Source organism: Cupressus sempervirens, chromosome 10 (assembly GCF_028749045.1).
Source record: "Cupressus sempervirens isolate cs-2001-9-10 chromosome 10, ASM2874904v1, whole genome shotgun sequence".
Taxonomy (NCBI): domain Eukaryota; kingdom Viridiplantae; phylum Streptophyta; class Pinopsida; order Cupressales; family Cupressaceae; genus Cupressus; species Cupressus sempervirens.
The window spans coordinates 773,189,606-773,210,119 of record NC_143127.1 but is presented as its reverse complement, the minus strand read 5'-3'; the positions used below and the strand labels follow the sequence as shown (position 1 = coordinate 773,210,119).

Sequence of the window (20,514 nt, the reverse complement as noted above, 5' to 3'; positions counted from 1 at the left end):
TTATAAAAAAATATAAATGTTTGAAAAACACCAAAATGTTATTAGTTGAATTAATTAGCTTGATGCATCAAAATGTAAAGGAAAATAGCATTAATATATATTATTAATTTATTATATTATCTCATTCTTAAATTTCATATATCATATATTGATATAGTTTAAAAATTTTGATTTAAAAATCTCATGGATTAGTTTTGAAATCATTTAAAACAAAATTGAACCAAATTATAAAACATGATAAACAGTTTATGGAGCGGACTAAATAAAAGCAAACAGCCATGTCAAGTTGGAAACAGCAGTCGATCGTTTATAAACATCAATGTGCTAAATTTGGAGGCGATCAGACTTTTCATAGGCAGCAGGAGGGTTGGAGCGTAAATGGTAGCTGGACTAGCCGTTGGGAGACAAAGTGTTTTCTTTGAAACTTTGGTGCTTTTTAAAAATTCCGTTGGAGTGGAGTGGAGCGTAATGTTTTTTCTTTCTAAAATGCCGTTGGGAGATTGATAGCAATAACATAATTGGGAGATTCATGCCGTTGGGGGATTTATACATTTAAGGGGCAAACGAAATCCGGAAGAGAGGGCAGAGAACTGAGCTTTGTATTGTATTGGAGAGTTCATACAAATCAGGGAGATTCATATGGCCTTGAAGAGAAGGAAACATGAAGAGCGAATTGATATTACAGGGAGAGGCTCAAAGGTACCTTGATTCGTACCGTTGATTTTAGTTTTGATTTGAGAGCATTCAGAGGGATCTTGAATCGTACCTGGCTTTTTAAAAGCTTTTCGGACTCCTCATCCTTCTTTTTAATAGGCCTAGATGAAATTCGTTCTCTATCTCTCGTATTTACGAAGCCCTGCACGGTGAACTCGTTTCAGGGAATGGATAATCTCCGCAATTTAAAACTTCTCATCCTGGTATGAATCCCGTACTCTGTTTCTCACATTTACGACGCCGCCAACATGAAGCTGATGTCCTGCAGGAGGGCTCCTTCTGTCTTCTTGTTGGCATACTTGGACAGGAAGGGATAATTTTGATAATCGATCAGTACATTGCTTCTCTAAGCATCAGTGCTTTACTCTTCTCATGATTCAGGTACAGTAGCACTCCCGATTTAGTGACTTTGGGTTTCGATTATTGGGTCATTATGAATTGCATAATTTAGAATTAGGGTCACAGGGTATACGAAGATCATAGAAAGCACGCACGTGCAATCTTCTTTATCTTTTTTCTTTTGCTTGTCTTTCTAACCATCACTCTGTTTTTATGCTGAGCAAGCTCCACTGTGATTGGTAGTGTTCGGAGTCCCTCTGTTTTGTTGAATTATGCTGGGTGTCTGGTATGGAATCGGGCATGTCTTTTTTCATAGGGTTTCTTGCTGTTTGTATTCGAAACTGTCTCGAGTTATTTTCCCCGTGTTATAGAGATTTAGTAAGTATTTTCCGGGTGTAGGGTTGGTGCTTGTTTGTTAGCTAGTTGTCTACATTGAAGGTGGGTATGATCATATGTTTTCTGCCAGGATTTAATTTGTAGGTGGGTATGGTCATATGTTTTCTGCCAGGATTTAATTTGTAGATTTTTGCATCTGGGTTTATCTATTTTGAAGTGTGGTGTTCATATTTTTGATCTTTCATAATAATAAATAGTTCTGACAGAAATACTCTGAATCATTTCTTGATCACAGAATGATTTGTCATTTTCACGACTGAATTAATGTTTGTCTATCATAGATTCACAAGCCATGGCATGATGTTTGAAGGTGGAACCTGATTGGTGACAGTGTTGGTAAGGTATGGGCATCCTACAAAAAATTGGATTGGATTATGTAGATTGTATTTATATTTTTATAATCATTGTATCGTCAAAGTTAGAGGAAGTAGTTAACGTGATCTAAGTGGTAAAATGTGTGACGATTTCCAATTTTCAGCCGTAATGAAAAACATAATGTCAAATGTGAATTAATCCAATGGAAACCCTTAGGCGTTTATTTCATTATAATTAAAAAAGTAATGAAAGTATTTAGATATTTAGGAAAGTTTAACCTTGTTTCTGAAAACATTTTGTAATCATTATACATTGTTTTGCATTCTTTGATAACTGTTGAAGCTTCATGGTGATTTAGTGCGAGCAAGGCAAGGTTATGCTCTCTTTGAAGTAGGGAAAGATGCAACTTGTAGTATATATTTTTGGATTATATGATAATTTTAATTTTTGTCCTTGTAGGTTGGTGGTGATATTATAGGTACATCTCTCAATGTAGCCATGTCTTGAAAGTATAGCTAGAGGCAAGCGATTACAACCCTTTTGTACTTGCTTTTTGAAGTGGATGCTTTATAGGTAGTATAACCTCTACAATTATTATTTTTTACTGTTACTTATGAAAAAATGATTTTCAGTGTCAAAATAAAAATCATATCTTTGTGTTTGGTGTCTGAATGGTGATCCATTTCATTTGTATAGGTTTATTGTGAGTACATTTTCAATGCATTCATTTACCCTTGCACCATCTAGAATTCTCCTCAATTGGCCTGTTGTAACCTGTTTCAATGGTGCTTGTTGCTTTTCCTAGTTGGCCATTCTCTTTTCTTGCAGCAGGTCCTTCAGTTATCCATGCTTTAGCCACTAGAAGCTAAAAATGAGTCTTTTTTGGTGAGGCAACAACTTCCACTTATGGGATGGTAAGCAGTGCTAACTTCTGAAGAGTATATGTCTAATTCAGTTTTGAATTCTTTTTCATAGAGTTTTGCTTACAAAATCTCTTTACTGTTGAGTGAAGATTCTTTATATCTTGTAAAGCTGATATGCTTATTTTGTTTTCAACCATTTTACTACAAGAATTGCACATAAGCAATTGAAAACTCTAAATTTTTTCTTTCTAATTTTTACATTTTTTTGGTGAGTGCTAAAGAAAGAATAGGTATTGGATATTGTATTCTTTTAAAATTTCAGTGAGGCATTAAAAAAAGTGCAAAATGTGAACAATTGTGGGGCTCAAGTTTGGTTATTAATTGTTTAATCAAGTCCTTAATGAATTTGTATGGATTGCATTGTGACAATTTGTAGTTGACATAGAGAAATTTGTGAACTATTATAGAGCTTATTTGCAGCTCTCATATTTTTGAATGAGTAGGATTTTGTAATCTAAGTATAACAAAATGTAATAAACTATAGAGCTTATTTTTCAGCCATGGGTTTTCTTAGATCTCTAGGAATGCATAAAATTTTGATTTTGATTGTATGATGTTCAAATTGGTCATATCCAATTTTTTTTCTTACATGTTTTCAGATATTTTTGTTGCATAAGGTAGGTCTTAAATAATGTTGTATAGTTCAGATTGTGGTGACTTGCATAGAAAATGTGAAAATGTGAAGAACTTTTAAAGTTGATTTTGAACTTCCAATTAGATTCATGAAGAACATGAAATATTGTGTTTTAATAATTTACAATTTAGGGAAAGTACATTTTGAACAAATTTAGTGTGTGGATCTTGAAAAACCCTATTCCAGATATTAGGTTTTCATAATTTACGATTTGGGGAGGGTACATCTTGAACAAATTTAGAGTGTGGATCTTGAGAAACCCTATTCCAGATTGCTAGTTGTGATTGTTTGAATCGTTATTGTATTTTCTTCAGGGCACGATTTCAGTTTCCTTGATTTGCTAAATGCCAAGAATGCATGATCAAGGAAGTTTCTATCTTGGATAGTTGTCCAATTTATATATAAAATATGTGCAATTGTCTTTGCTCTATAAGCACTTCCATTGGCTGTGCTAATATGAAGCACTATCTAATAACATTTTATATAGTCATTGTGATGTCCTTGGTTGGGATTGTGACATATAGCTGTTGAGTTGCAATGTTCCATACTAGTTGTAGTGTCCCCTAATGCAATCTCTTAGAGTTTGGACCGAACTCTCATAAATGAAATTGCATGAGACTCCTTTCCTATTGTAATTTATTTACAGTCAGTGATATTATTCAGCAAGGGTAATTTTACTTCTGATATGAACCTTCAATCTGACTTCAGTAATCTCAATTTTTTATATATATATTTGTAGCTTCATGCAAGCTAGGAGGATTGGCTATTGTTCTGCTTGTATATACTGTCTATAAATATTAATCTGGGAATATAAAGAGAAAGTAAATCTTATGTTGATCTGAATATGTTATGAGATGAAAGTTCCAATGCTCTATAGTGTCCCTGTCTATATCTATCAGTGTTACGGGACTCGGACTCGCCTCTGACTCGAAAAGTCAAAATCCGACTCGAACTCGGACTCGGCGACCAGACTTGGCCAGGAGTCGGCAAGGACTCGGAAAATCATACAAGTATAATAACAAACTTTTGAAGGAAAAAATTGAATAACATAATATAAAGTTGAAGATTTAAGATTTAAGATTCAATCCTTAATAGATTCTTGACATGCCACATCATTTTCAGAATTCATATACATTGTAAAAAACATCTTCCGGAAATCTCTGTCTTTTAAAAACAAAAAAAATTTAAAAAAAATTTAAATTTTTTAAAAAAAATTTAAAAAATCAGAGTCCTGGGCTCTGGACTCGCCCAGGACTCGACAGAGTCCTTGGACTCGGCGAGTCCACGTGGACTCTGCCAAGACTCGGCCGAGTCCGAGTCTAGAGGCAGATTGCCTCGGAAACATGGACTCTGCCTCGAACTCGCAGAGTCTTGGCATGACTCGGCGAGTCCCGTAACACTGATATCTATGTAGTATTTTTATGATATCTTCTCCAAGCAAATAACACAAACAGTTGTAGTGAATTTACATCAATGTTTGTGCTCAATGCAAAAACAGAGCATAGATAAATCTATAACTTCTCGGTTAGAAATAAATGACAATGTCTCAACTCAAATGATGAAGTACGTCTAGAAGGATCGGGACCTAGTGCTAAGACTCTGAGGTGATCTCCTGCGTAGTTCAAACTCCCTTTCTCATTATTTGTAGTGGCTAGTCATGTTAATTTGATTTATAACATGTTCTGATTCTGATGTATTCATTTTCTTCCTATTCGATGATGATGTTTTTCTTCCTGTTGGATGTGTATTGTTGTTGTGGCTAAATCCCTTGTAAAGGTATTAGTAGATTCTACTCTCAATAGCCAACTGATTGCACTCATAATTCTCTTGATGCCATTCTTTAGTTGGCAATGTTTGCCTTATGGTCGAGCCCTTTGGATTTTATGTGGTCAACCAATGAGCTGCGGATTAAGCATTGTTTTTACTAGAACATCAGTGGGTTGTTAGATGGAGTTACATATATTATATATTATATGTCGTTCTGGGCTTATATAATATCACATGCTATATATTATATATTGATATATGTTACAATATATTGTATATTATGTTACAATAGATGATAGTATCTGATATATTATTATTTAATATTGTATTGATGTATTTTTTAGTCATTATTTCTTATTTATTTTGTAATTATATTCTTGTATTAAAATATTTATATTTAATTATCTATCTTTGTATTTTAATATTATTATTTATTTCTATTATAATTATAGTAAGTATTTATTTGTCTATTTTAATATTTTTAATATTACAGATCATATATTAAAATCTTGTAATTTAATGAATATTTATTATTAAAGTTTTCAAAATGGGTACATCATAGTCATGTATAGTAAACATGATCTCTATCAATGATTCATTACCACCTTCTTGGTTTGGAGCATAAAAACATGTACTTGCTAAGCTTTTTTAAGCTAAAGATGACAAACCATTAGGTCCATGAGCTCCTTGTATCTTGGAAGTTATATTGATGCCAAGGCACTAAAAATTGCATCATTTTGTGTAATTAAATTCATGGGTGCTGTTTCAGACTTGCTTTAGTTTTTCCACATGTGACTTATGTTCAATCAATTAAACTTATTGCTACTCCATATGTATCTATATCTCAAATGCATCATGAATTATAAAATGTTGAATACTTATACCTTAATGACCTTTTAGCCTCTTTCCAGAAGGGTTGAGATAACCAAGCTCTGCCCATATGTCTTGTATTGTTAATAAATTGCTAGGACAGTTAATATGCTTCTGTACATTCTGAAAAATATGTCTAGATACTAGTTCTCTATGATACCCATTAAAGTTTGATAGAATGAGTCTTTCTTGACTGTGAAACTTGAATCTCTTTAGAGGTTTTTGCTTCATGAACATGTTTTAAAGCATCCGGATAGTAAGGAGTGTTATAATGAATTGATAAAAGGTAACATCTCCATTCAACTCATCATACAAGGAATACACAAATAAACCAAGATAGACTGCATAAATAAATGAAGCTATACAATATCCCTGCTCCGCTCTTGATATGCATCATATGGAAATGAACCAAGGCAGAGTAGAGTCGCAACTTGTGGGACAAAATATATTTTAAAACTATAATATGAAAACATTGGGCAACTGGTTGTATTAGTGCAAGAAAATTTTCCTCCAATGATACTAGCTGTTACTTTTGTCTAGTCTATCCTAATTCACAATAATGGGGATATAATTTTAAGTCCAATTGATCTAATTTGTTATGCTGGATACAAATATAATGTCTGGTTTATGTACTTTTGCACATTCTAAAATATGTCTAGATAATGATTTTTTTATGATGCTCGATAAAAGTTGATAGAATGAGTCATTCTTGATTGTTATATTTGATAAAATGAATCATTTTTCATTGCAATGCCTCCCTTTTTGGGTTACCTTATATTTTTCCTAGAATCACAAGTCCAATAAAAAAACAAGAAACACAATATAGTTAGAGATATAACTTTACCCAAATAATGTAAAAGCAAGATAGATCCTTGTTGAAGTCCCACATTCATGTTAAGAAGATAGAATTCATACTTAGTTACCCAGTTCTCCCCCTAGCCCTTCGAACTAGGCGAATTTTAAACTGGTCCTTAGTTCTGGTCCCGGTTCTCTTTTGGGTTCAAATCTCTAGGACAAACCTAGGTCGAGCCATGGTCTAACTAGGGTAGACCTAGGCAATCCGAGTGCAAACTAGGTACAGTTCCACTGAGAAACACTCTATAATTTAGTGTAGAAAATGATTATTACAGAATTTGAATAAAGATCTTTAAGATTACAAAACAAAATTTGCTGAAGTCCAGATGTTCGTTGCATCAAATTAACCTAGCACTCAAGATATCTTCTAGTGAAATTTTTAAATCCAATTGCTGATAGTGATCCCTGTTTGTAAAATTGGAAGCTTTGTATTGTGATAAATCATATTTTAAACATTAAACAACATCTTCAATAGGTGAAGGGAGTTGCAAGCAACTTATATAACATTTTTCATGTTGGATGTTAATTACAAACTAACAAGCTTTGTACAATGAAAAAGTAATAAGCATTTGACAACTTAGAAAGTGGGAAATGTCATTAGTGCAACTGATCTCATTGACATTGGCATTTTTTGTAAATTGACTAATGCCTTTGATGATGAGAAGAAGAAGATGAAGATTTAGATAGTCCATTAGATGATTATTACTTAGTATAAAGTTCTAATTGTTGATAGTCAAAATAATGATGTTTGGACTCGATACTATTTAATATTTTGATGTTGCTAATAGATATGATGTTAAGATTACAAGTTTATAGTGTTTTTATGATACTATGTGACATTCTAATTTTAATTCATTCTACTTGGCTGCATACATATGTATATGTATATATATACATGTTTTCGCACTAACGAATCCAAACCCCATTTCAAAATTTTGCCGTACTAGCAAACAAATTCTTTGAACCTGAACTTGAACTCGAACTCGAACTGGTAACATAGAATTCATAAAATTAATTATTAATAGTAGGGTTGGAGAAGATATATTCACAATCCACACAAGGAAATTTAAAAATAAAAAAAAAATAAAAAAAAATAAAAAATATATATATATATATATATAGAGAGAGAGAGGGAGAGAGAGAGAGAGAGAGAGAGATCTATAATGATTTTTTTGTATATATAATTCATTATTTGGAGCATGGGAGATTCAATTAAAAGCTTTCTCTAACAATTGGTCCATACAATGCAATCCCTTGGAGAATCATAAAATGTTTTGAGAGCTTGTCCTTTTCAATTAAGCGCATGAGAAAACAAACAATCATTCATTCTGCCTGTCGACCCCACCTAGGGATTGGTGTACTTGAAGGGGGACATAGTGTTGTTGCCTAGTTATCATGTATTTCTCCTTTCCAATCAAGCCCAAGAGCATGGAATGAATATGATAGAGACTATTTTGAATCCATTCCAACAATCAACCATTGTAGATGTTGGAGGAAAAACTACAATAAGGTGCTTGGAGCATCTTTCCCATCTTAGCCCAAGGGTAGGATACCCCTTTCCCCCCTTGACCTCATGTTGTAGATTGCCAGCCATCCACTATGAGGTAGTGTAATTAGAAGAGGACATTGTATCAATTTCTCCCTCCTTGTATTTACTTTCTCACCTTTCAATGACTAATTGCTGTAATGTCCCCTACCTAGTTTATCCTCAAATTTGCCGTAAAATCATAATGACAACAAATTAGGGTTGGGGTTAAATCTTAACAAAAAAAAAAATTTTCAAATAGTACAATCTTGGATTGAGTTCTACAATCATAAGCAACACACACATACATCATTATTAGGGTTAGTCCACAACACACGATAGTCATATAGTGTATATAGCATCATTGCAAACACATTAGAGAAGAAGAACGATAGGTCTACCTAGAGTCATCCTACACTGTGCCCAAAATTGTAACTTTGGCCTTCTTGGCCGTGGTGCTAGCCAACATAGTCATCCACCTAGGGTCCCTACCTGGTGGGGTGCTTGTACCTACTTTCCCTACCCATGCTTCACCTTTGAAGACTTACTAACCATCATTATAGAGTTGGAGAGGAGGTTGTAATGGTAGTTCCTTGATTGACCTATCTAGGGCCAAGAGTGGAACTTTGGCCATCTTAGCCTTGGTGGTAGGCAACATGGACATCCACCCAAGGTCCCTAACTAGATGATGATCATCATGGTTCCTATTCCACTCACACCCTTCTCCTTCTATAATGATGGAAGTTCATAAACCAATTATTGATCTATGCATTAATATCCACTCATAAATATAAAGACAATTTATCAACAATAATGCATAGGCCATCATAATACAACAATGCTATCATTCAGATTACTATATGCTGATTATTACAAGTCTGAAAAAGATTAGTTAGCGTTTGCTTCTAAATATGTGTCTTTTGTTTACACACTTCTGATTTTGATTATTCTTTCTTGTTCGTTGATTCCAATTCTTCTATTCGATGTTGCTGGTTACCCTCAAATCTATATTCCCCCCCCGCTCACATATCCCAAATTATACCCTTACCAAGGGATCCTAGTTTCAAAGGACATCACTCTTCATTATTCAAGGGAGGCATCTAGTAATAAGTCAGAACTTCAGAAAAATGGCAGCTCTTGATTTATATATAATTATTCATTTATTAGTAGTCTGTTATCCTAATCAAACAGTTGTGTTATTGACATGTTCTCAACCTCTCAAGAAACCACACTTTGTTAATAATTACTATTCTGTATTCATGGATTGCGCAACCATATTGTATCAAGTTGCTGTTGTTTCCTAATACATGAATTGCTTGCTGTTCTTGGTTTTATGCTATCATCATTGAATTTTATTCTAATCTTTAGTCTTTTCTACTTTCATCATGCACATCATTCTCCAATTGCAGAAGTGCTTTCCTTTCTATATTGAAATCTTTGTTATAGTTTTAGGCATCAATGATTTTGGTTGGCCTCAGCATACCGCAAATATGCAAAACTCTGTCTTATCCACAATGATGATCATTGATATTTTTGACCGATGCCAGTCGTTGCTTGTTCGGTTAGAAACACAACGCATGATATACTATTGCATGACATATTTGCTGATCAATTCTCAATGACTTTTAGTTGTAGGCTAGAAAATTGTGATATCTTATAAGACAGGTTTCTATTTGATTGATTTTAGTTTTAATTTATGTATTCTGTATTCTACCTTTAAAGAATGATTTTAGGATTTATTAGACGGGGACATGACAATTGCTGCAATTTGATGCTATTGCTTATATCCAATATATAAGATGTTATATATCAAAAATGTAATTTGTTTTGTATATGTTATTTACTATATTAGTGTGTGAGAAATTATGCATTAAAACATTATCATGCTGCATAAATCAGGCATACATAATAAACATATATTCATGCATACCACAATAAACAAGAATTCTATTATGTGTAATGTATAACAATTTCTGATATAATGTCGATAGCTTATATTTAATGTGTTGATATGCTTTTCTGAGCACCGATAAAGTGTTAGGGAGACTTCATTTCAAGCTTTGAAGGAATTATCAATCATCACTCATGAGCCCATACCAACAAATCCTTTACCCATTAATTATTGACCCCACAAGAAATCAAGCAAACGAAAACATGCAATTCAGCAATCAAGCATCATTCTACCAATTCAAAATTAATTAATTAATCACCACCCAAAATATCAATTTAGCATTCATTGTATCATCACTTTTAAATAGTCCAATCAACAATTAATCATAGCTCACCAATACTTTAATTTATCAGATCAAAGAAATTTATTCGTTCAATCAATCATTCACACAAACATCAATCATTCAACAATGGTCAATTGAGGAAAGTAATCTAATAAGCATTGGTGCTCATTCAAGCAGATCAACACATTAAATATAAGCGTTAAAAATCAGATCAGGAATTCAGATTTATTACATCCAGTAGCATTGTTGTTCATCGTGGTATGCACAAATATATTTTTATTATGTATGTTTGATGTATACAGCATGATGATATTTCAATGCTTAAAACCTCTTATACTAATGTAGGCAATAATTTGTGTACAACGAATTATATATTTGATATATAACATCTTATATATTAGAAAGAAGCAATAATGCAGCATATGTAGATATCTAGTCTATTCATGAAATTGCAACGATCAATCATGACAAGGTGATGGAGGAATACAAGGAGGGAGAAATTGTTGTAAGGCCAAATAATATAAAAGCAGCCTGTTCCTACAATTGTTGATTGTTGAAATGGATTCAAAGGTGTCTCAATCATAAGAGGCCAAATAACTCTATGTTGATTCCATGCTCTTGGGCTTGGATCGAAAGGAGAGAAATACATGATAAGGAGACAACAACATTGAGTCCATCATCAAGTATGCTAACACCTAGGTGGGTCCAAGAGGCCAAGTGACTAGGTGTTTATTTCGTGCTCATGGGCATGATTAGAGAGGATATGCTTTTGATGCCTTATATGTTTTTTTGAGGGATTCCATAGAGTGGATTAGTTTTTAGGGAAAACCAATATTTTAATCTTATATGCTTTCTTGTTATAAGAGGAGATAAATAAAGAAACTTGAATAGGGGGTGCAAATAAAAACATATTACTGGGTAGACCACCCCATGCTGTATATTACGTGCCTACCACATGGGGTTAAGTGGGCAAGATCCAAGCACTTCCCAAAAAGAGGACAGGACAAAGGTAGACCTAAGTTCTAAATTAGCATCATGTCATATCGATTATAGATGGCTTGATGAACATGTAAATTATTTGGGCTTTCGAAGGACATTTGGACATTTGCTAATAAGGGACATCCAAACTCAACTCATTGAATGAAGAGTAGAAGAACAAACCAAGATAGAACACAAAATGCATAAGTCAATAAACTAGATAACATTGGCCACACAGTCTTTAATATGCATCATATGACAATGGAATTTGTGGGACATGGGCAGCCTTAGCAACCAACTCCATTCATAGGCGTGGAGATCCCTCTCTCTATCTATGGTCAAAGTCATGTCTTTCTCATAGTAGGAGTTGAATTGTGGCCTCACCATGATACCATGGAGGGAGTTAGAATCTACTAGAATAAAAAATGCTTCCTCATTTGTTTTTAAGACACCTTTAGTTTTGATTAGGGATTCCAACTAAGAATTGTATAGGCTTCCTTGTTTTTTTTAAAGGCACCTTTTCTTTTGATTTGGTATTCAAATCATTCTAAAAGACAATCTATCAAAATAGTATTAACAAAATAGCTGTCCTTATAAGGCCAATTCTTCCCCAATTTAAGAGGTTGAGCATTTTTTTGCAGGGCCTATTTAGCTTAAAATATTAAGGTTCCAATGCTAATAGAAGCTCTAAAGGTGATTTAAAACTTACACCAGGAAATGAAAGCCCCTATTGGTTTGGGGAAAACTAACTTTGGGATGTGGGGACATGAATTTGCCTTCTTAGCTGAGTAAAAGTATCCTATCTTTGTTTCTCTCCTCTCTTATCCAAGGATTGAAGCAAGGTAAAATCATGTATTCTTCAATAGATGCAACAAATCAGAACAAGACCTAACACAGAGAGGAATGGCATAATAGTTAGCCATAATGTTAAGGATGTAATAGGCACTACATATAGGGAAGCTTATTGGATGCTATACATGATAGGGAATAGATGAACATGGTCATTTAAATATCACTCCACATTTTAATTTTCTAGTTGCACCTATCCAATTTGAGTGAGAGCCCATGCCATGATTAGGAGTACAATGAATGCTATGTACGACATTGATTTGAGTGTTATGAAGGTGACTAGGATGAATGGACTAGTGAGCTATCTAACCAATCGAGTTTGCATCCCTATATTGTAGGGCAAGGTAAGGTTGGTTTCTTTGACTTAAAAGCCCAACTTGCTTGAAATGAAAAAGTTGACTATGGGGATTGAATAGATACCATCCAATTCATGGATCTTTTATCACGAAAGTTGTCATGAGTATATAATAGAGCACATGTTTGTGATGAAGGTAAGGCAACTTTTCTATAATATGAAAGGGGTCATATTGGTCCTCTTCACAATGTGCTTGTATAGAATTTCTTACCTTCTCAACCATGGTGTCCATGCCATTATACACATCCCCCAAGCAAGGTGTATTTGTATGCCACATGAGCCCATCAACTTGCATTCAAGACCAAATTCCTCTTCCATATGCTCCATTGATTAGAGACGACCATTTGGCTCAATGCCTCTTTTACCTTGAGGAGCTGTCTCATAACAATTGTATGAGATGTAAAATGGGTCTCGGCAACCTAAGCAAGTTAACAATATGTCAATTAACAATAAAATTATAAATTTTAACTAAATTACAAATCCATGAAACATTGAAACTTAGTAATTTCAAAAAATTAATTTACCTTCAGCTACTACAATTTGGAGTGTTGTGTTCTAAACATGGATTATGACATGTGGTGGTTTGTCTCAAACATTTGTATCTCCTCCCCATCATGGTATATTTTCTTCACCCAATCTATTTGAGTGCCAATATTCAACATGACCAAGTTAAAGGAGTGTACAATGTTTGGGGTACAAAAAATATGGTCATACCTACTCTCAACCAAAAAACTTGCACCCCCTGCAATTTTTGGCATTGTTTGTGACCGCCTGAACCACATCCTCATGACCCACCATCTCCATGGCCTCGATGAGAATTCTAGAAATGAATTCGGAATCCTTCACTTCCCCCTCACAATCAACTACCTTAAAAAACATTACCCCTTTGGGGGACACTGCAATCACATTAATCAGTGGCCGATTTCTTGTCCTTCCAATCATCTAACACTATAGTTAGACTCGAAGTTTTTCAAGATTTTTTGATTGGTTGAAGGTCTTTCTCTAAATGTGTCTTCTCTTGTTGCAATCGAGTTGTACGCACCTTTTCATACCCTGGGCTTGTGTAATCAGCTGGTGATTCTTTGATTGCTGCCACCATTTCCTTCCAATATGTTGAAAGGAAGTCCATTCGCATAGAGGCAATGTGGTAATAGCTTCATCAATACGGTCTCTTGCCTCGATTTTAAATGCAGTGTGCGATGGGCCTCTTTTGTGGGTTGAAATTCCCACTTCTTCCCTATCCTCATGGGTACATGTACCTACAAGAATGGGTGTTGGGAGGATGCAATTGGTTTAGTGGGTGCATGCATCTTGCTCTTTGGGGATGAAGCTTGATAGTAGCTTTTTTTTGATCTTTTGACCAATGCATCAACAACTTCTTGTTCTCTTATAAATGAAACTATTTCTGCACTAGTCATCCCAATACAATTTTTGCTTTTGCACATTCCAAATCCTTTGCAAGCAAGGCCCACAAAATGAAACTTCACTCGAGAATATGAGCTATTGAAAGGTTTTCCTTTGTTACTTTGACAATAATTGCACTACCAATAGTAGGAGCCACACCTCCTGAAACCTGTGATATCCTTGTATGTCTCCACAAAGGAGATCCTATATCAGTTTTGAAATTATCAGTCCCCTGCCCTCCTTGGCCCCCCACTGATCTTTGACTAGCACTACCACTGGCATCCATTCTTGCCTAGTTTTTTGCAACCTATTATACAAGAAAATAAATAAATTTTTATTAGGTCCTAACAACTATGAACATCATGCGTACTAGTGCAAAAAAAACTCAAAAATTTTCTTCAAGAATTTGAAAAAATTCATCAAAATACTCAAGAATGGGATTGATCACTTACCTTGATTGCTTGAAACTCCTTCGAGGAAGCTATCTCTCGCCCTCCAATCAATCCTCTTCGAAAATGGTGAACTTGTCTTCACAATGCAAATTGGAGCCCAAATGAGAAGTAAGCTGTATCTGCAAACAATGTTCCAAAATGAGTTGTGAATGCTTCAACATTCACCTTTAGGGTCGTTTTAGGGTTTCCTTGAAAAAAGAAAGACCTAAAAATATGAACTAGAGCACATGCAAATAAAATCAAATTAAGTTTAGACATTTTTAATTAGTTTTTTGGGCGCTTAGGTGCATGGATTCCTCTAGATGCATCCGAATTCCCTGTGGATTTTGGCCAGAAGCCATCGACAGGCCTTTGGATGCATCTAGAAGTGGCTAGAAGCCATCCACAGGCCTCTGGATGCCCTAGAAGCCAAATATTGGCTTCAAGATGCATCCAGAGGCTTGTGGATGATTTCCAACCAGAATCCATAGGGAATCTGGACACATTTGGAATCTGTACATATCCGCTTTCGAATCCACCATGGGGACGAATCGGTATCCTAGTTAATGCATACTTGATACTCTAGACATGCCTTCATGTTTGATATCTCCTTATTGATTATGTGATTTTCTCTGTAAATATTGACTAATTGATCTATGCAATAATGATGTCTGTAGGGTAGCAACTTTATAGGTTTTCCATGGATATGTTCTCTATACTCTGTATGGTCAACATTTTTTCTCACCATCCTTCATGAGAGCTAATCATCAACTTGGCTCATCCCTTAATCTTTTTAACACAACATAGAAAGTTTTCTTAATCATATGACTTCATGGTTTTCCAAATATCATATTCTTCTACAGATGCATATGCACATCTGCTAACTATACAATTTCTATATTTGAAATGTCTCTCATGTACTAAAATAGACAAAATTAAAAATTGTCAACAAATGAGAGCCAAATTTAGAGATTGTTTTTGTTAGCAGAATACAAATTGCTAAATGATTGGTCTTCCGATAATTAGTATTTGCATTGGATGGTGTAGATACATTGTAATGTGTAAGTGGAGTGCTGATTCAGTTTTAATGTCGTTGAGATGATTGAGCTGCTAATCTAGTCAACCTATGTAATTGACTGTGTGATGCCAAGTTGCAGTATCCTTTCTTGTATGATGAGATCCTGTGAGGATATTACCAATTGCAAGATATGGATTGTCAAAATACAATAAGGTGCATAGATATTGTTGCCATTAGATTTAATGTTATCACAGTAGTATGATTTGTGCGTGATTTTGAAGGAGTTTGTGGATTGTTTTTGCAATAATATAGTGTAACATGGGGACACGTCCCCCCACCAAAACTGGGCCTCACCTGAGACCGGGATGCACTGAGATAGAGGGATGATGTCTCGATGTCTCGGGCGATGCCACTCAGAGCGCCACCTTTGCTGAAGATGGCACTCGACGTCTCCAAAACGTCTTCGTGTCCCTTGTGGGTGCGGGGGGACACTGGGATGTCTCCCATGACAACAAAATGGGGGACATTAAATTTTTCTAAAAATAAGGCATTATTTAATATTTTTTTGGTTCTATTTTTGGTATAATGGGATGTGGGGCCCATTCCTTCCTCCTTTGTTCAAAAGCGTTCTATTCTTAATTTTTATTCACATTTGCATTTCTATTTTTGAAGACTGATATATATTATAAATTAAAAAATATATAATTTGACACACTTTCATTTGCTGATGTTCAATGTTCATTGTTTGTCATTTGATCATGAATCATGATGTTCCAGTTCAAAACTTCAATACAATGTTCAATGTAAGTTTTTTACATCTTTATATCTTATATTGTATAATTGTAGTACATCTTTTCATAACTAGCATTTTAAGTACCATATATATAGTATATACACCCCTACTCCCCCCGTCCCCCGCTATCGCCCCCCCACCGTCCCCAAATAAAGGCCCCTCTATCCCTTTGTCTCGGAAACTTGCTCTACTGTTCCGCCATCCTGTAGGGTGGCGTAACTATGCAATAATATGAATCTTGTGTATCGAACAATGGGATGAGATAGGAAGATTACAGTAGATGATATGTATCTAAGGTTATGTCTATTGATTATAGTATAAATTCAATATCACCTTCCCACAAAAAATTAATATATGAAGCTTGTAACTATTTTTGAGGATGGATGGGCTTTAACAATCATATGTGTATTGGTTTTTTTTTTTTCTAGAATGATCCACAAAATTGCAAAGTAGATTCAAACGGATGTTGTCTTTGAACAATATGATGTCTTTGTGAATGCGTTAATCCAAATATGATATGAATTTATTGATTGCCTCTCTAAAACATAGCTCGAATGGGGTATAGTGCTCTAGGATGTAGTTCCAATAGTTATTGTCGTAGGGTTTTTGATGTGTGTTATTCTGTCATGGAGTCAGTGTTTTTGATATGTAAATTAGTGCATGAATAGATTTGAAATCAAGTGTAGTAGGATGTAATTGCAATTATTTGATGCCAATGATATTGATCTCCAACGTTGATTTGCAAAAGATGATAAATTTTGATTAGTCCAATAACGTTAGGACATGACTTCACCATATTGAAGAAATGAGTAAATGAAGGAGGATCTCTCACCTTTAAAATTGCTTTCCAATGATTAATTACTCAATCATAATAGTAGACACAAGAAACAATATGTTATGAATGACTATAATGAACAACCAAATATTTTACTTAAATATGCGATGGTAAGTGCTAAGTTTCAAAGGTAGGAGTCCCAAAAGTGGTCGCCCAAATTCAAAATATAAGGAAAAGTTGATGCAAGGCTGGTAGGGAAAAGGACATGATACAATCATCTAACAGCTTGCCAAGAGTACACACGGAAGCAAACACATATTGAGTAGCAAGAACTAAGAGATTTATTGATTGATTAGACAATTGGTATGATGAAATATACTTTTAGAACATTCAACATGCTTGACTGTGAGGCCTTTCGGGTTGCGGCCAATACAAAGAAATTACAATCAGAGAGCTAGAAGCTCATCTTCTTCCCATCTCCAGGCATTACTTCCTTCTTTTTTTGATATTTCTCTAAAGCTAATCCAAGTTCTTATATACCTAGCAAGACCACAAGTTGGCCTGTCAAGCATTAGTTACAATATAGGTCTTGCCTTGGAGGAGTAAACCACAACCCAAGCAATGGGCATTAATTATTCACGCACTATTAAGGATAGGTCTTCACACGAGCAAGGAGTCGATTCCTAGTTGTGCAAGACGCCATATCATCATAGGAAACCGTGCCGAAAGAAATAACCAACCATGCTTTACAAAATCACAGGAAACAAAGGTCAGAGAAATTGACACAAAACTCGAAGCATTAGGGCACATTAACTTATGCGATTGTAGGGTAAGAATCCAAAATAAGTCCTCAACGAGATTCCAACTGCACACAACCTGAAACCACAAGCAACAATGGCTACTTCACGAACATCAAATGGTACTAAAATTAGAGCAATATTTTTGGTTATGTAAGATTGCTCATTGACCCAAGATGTTCCTGCATCAGACACCTGGGGTAAGTAAAGAAGTGATGTCCACATTTGGAGACCCTAATGCTCTGACCTGAATCATAAAGATCCAACTTAGCTTGTGTTATGCATGAACTCTCTTCAACTGGTTTTATCTTTCAACTAAACAAGGTACTCCATGTAGTCTTTTCCTCTGGTGCTCTTACTTTGCTATCCAAAACTTTTTCAACATTGTCAATCTTCCTCTTGGGGTAATCTAGTTTATCTTTTAATTCTTCATCTGATTCAAAATACTTAAAGTTTTTGCTATATTGAATGTTGGTGAAATATCCTTCTGATAATACAACTTTAAAAGCATTTACACTGCCAAACTTCCTCAAAATCTTACAAGGACCAAACCTCTTCATTCTAAACTTACTATAGGGATCAACTGGGAATCTATTCTTCTTCAAGTGAACCATAACCTCATTACCAATCTCAAAAGATTTATGTTTTCTTCCTTTATCTGCCCTCTGTTTATGCTGCTGGTAACTAGTTTCCAAATTCTTCTTTACTTCCTCATGTAGAGTCTTCATGAAATCTGCAAATTCCTCTGCTTCAACACTCCTCTTCATCTTAGTACTCAAGTCCCTCAACTCAGTAGTTCCTTTTATGATGTATTTCATGTACTATTTCAAAAGGTATTTTCTTAGTACCTCTATTCACATAATTGTTGTATGCAAACTCTGCTTGTGCCAAAATCAAATCCCAATTAGTTGGCTTATCTCCAACAAAACATCTCAACAAATTACCCAAACTCCTATTCACAACTTCAGTTTGTCCATTTGTCCGTGGATGAAATGTAGGACTAAACTTAAGCTTAGTATCCAATTTCTTCCAAAGTGTCCTCCACAAATAACCAGTAAACTTATCCCTATCTGAAACAATAGTCTCAAGTAACCCATGCAATCTCACCACTTTTTTAAAGAATAAATTAGCTACATGTACTGCATTAGATGCCTTCTTACAAGGTACGAAATGAGCCATTTTAGAAAATCTGTCAACCACCACTAGAATAGAATCATTACCTCTCTGAGTTCTAGGTAAGCCAAGCACAAAGTTCATAATTGATATCTTCCCAAAGTTTATTTGGTATAGACAATGGTGAATATAAACCCAAATTCAGACTAATTCCTTTTGCTGTTTGACAAATTTTGCAACTCAACCATTTTTTGCACATCCTTATATATATAAGGCTAGTAATATCTGTCAAAGATCATCTTTATTGTTTTGTCAATTCCAAAATGTCCAACAAGTCCACCACTACGTTTCTCCTTCATGATGTTATCTCTTATAGATTCTCTCAGTACGCACTACTGAATTCCCTTAAACATGTCTTCTTGAATGAAAAAATCAGCCCAATTATCGTGTTTACTCTTCATCTGGTTCTTACAAGCTTTCTGAGGTTTTGCAAAATCAAGATCAATTTCATACAAATGTTTCGAATCTTCAAAATCAAGTACCTCAACTCTCATTTCTAGTAGGGAAAAGGACAGGATCCAATCATCTAACACCTTGACAAGAGTACACATAGAAGCAACCGCATATTGAGCAACAAGAACCAAGAAATTTATTGATTGATTAGACAACTAGTATGATAAAATGTACTTTTAGAACATTCGACATGCTCGATTGTAAGACCTTTCGAGTTGCGGCCAATACAAAGAAATTACAATCAGAGAGCTAGAAGCTTGTCTTTTTCACCTTCCATCTATTCTACTATCTTCCTAATTCCATGCATTACTTCTTCTCATATTTCTCTAAAGCTAATCCAACTTCTTATATAGCCAACAAGACCACAAGTTGGCTTGTTAGGCATTAATTACAATATAGGTCATGCCTTGGAGGAGTAAACCTTAACCCAAGCAATGGGCATCAATTGTTCACGTGTTATTAAGGATAGGTATTCACACAAGCAAGGAGTCGGCTCCTAGCTGCGCAAGATGCTATGTCATCATAGGAAATTGTGACAAAAGAAATAACCCGCTATGTTGGATGAAATTACAGGAAACATAGGCCAGAGAAATCAACACAGACCTCGAAGCATAAGGCACATTAACTTATGCGCTTATAGGGTAAGGATCCAAAAAAGGTTCTCAACAAGATTCCAAATGCACAAAACCTAAAACCACAAGCAACAATGGCTACTTCATGAACACCAACTATTACTAAAAATATTGCATTGCTCATTGACCCAATATACTCCTGCGTCAGACGCCTGGGGAAAGTAAATAATCGATGTCCACATCAAGAAACTCTAATGGTCTGACCTAAATCATAAAGATCCAACTCAACTTGTGTTATCCATGAACTCTCTTCAACTTGTTTATCTTTCAACTAAACTAGGTAC

The 20,514-nt window shown here is 34.8% G+C and overlaps 1 long non-coding RNA gene across 1 annotated transcript in view; it reads left to right on the top strand.

Annotated features, from left to right (window-relative positions):
• The first annotated feature begins 285 nt into the window (after positions 1-285).
• The window catches only part of LOC149536158 (uncharacterized), a 57,841-nt gene continuing 37,612 nt past the window's right edge, over positions 286-20,514 (top strand). The window contains exons 1-5 of the long non-coding RNA XR_016357515.1: positions 286-699; positions 879-1,095; positions 1,731-1,790; positions 2,224-2,337; positions 2,570-2,678. This is a non-coding gene — a long non-coding RNA (uncharacterized LOC149536158). The remainder of the gene's footprint in view (positions 700-878; positions 1,096-1,730; positions 1,791-2,223; positions 2,338-2,569; positions 2,679-20,514) is intronic.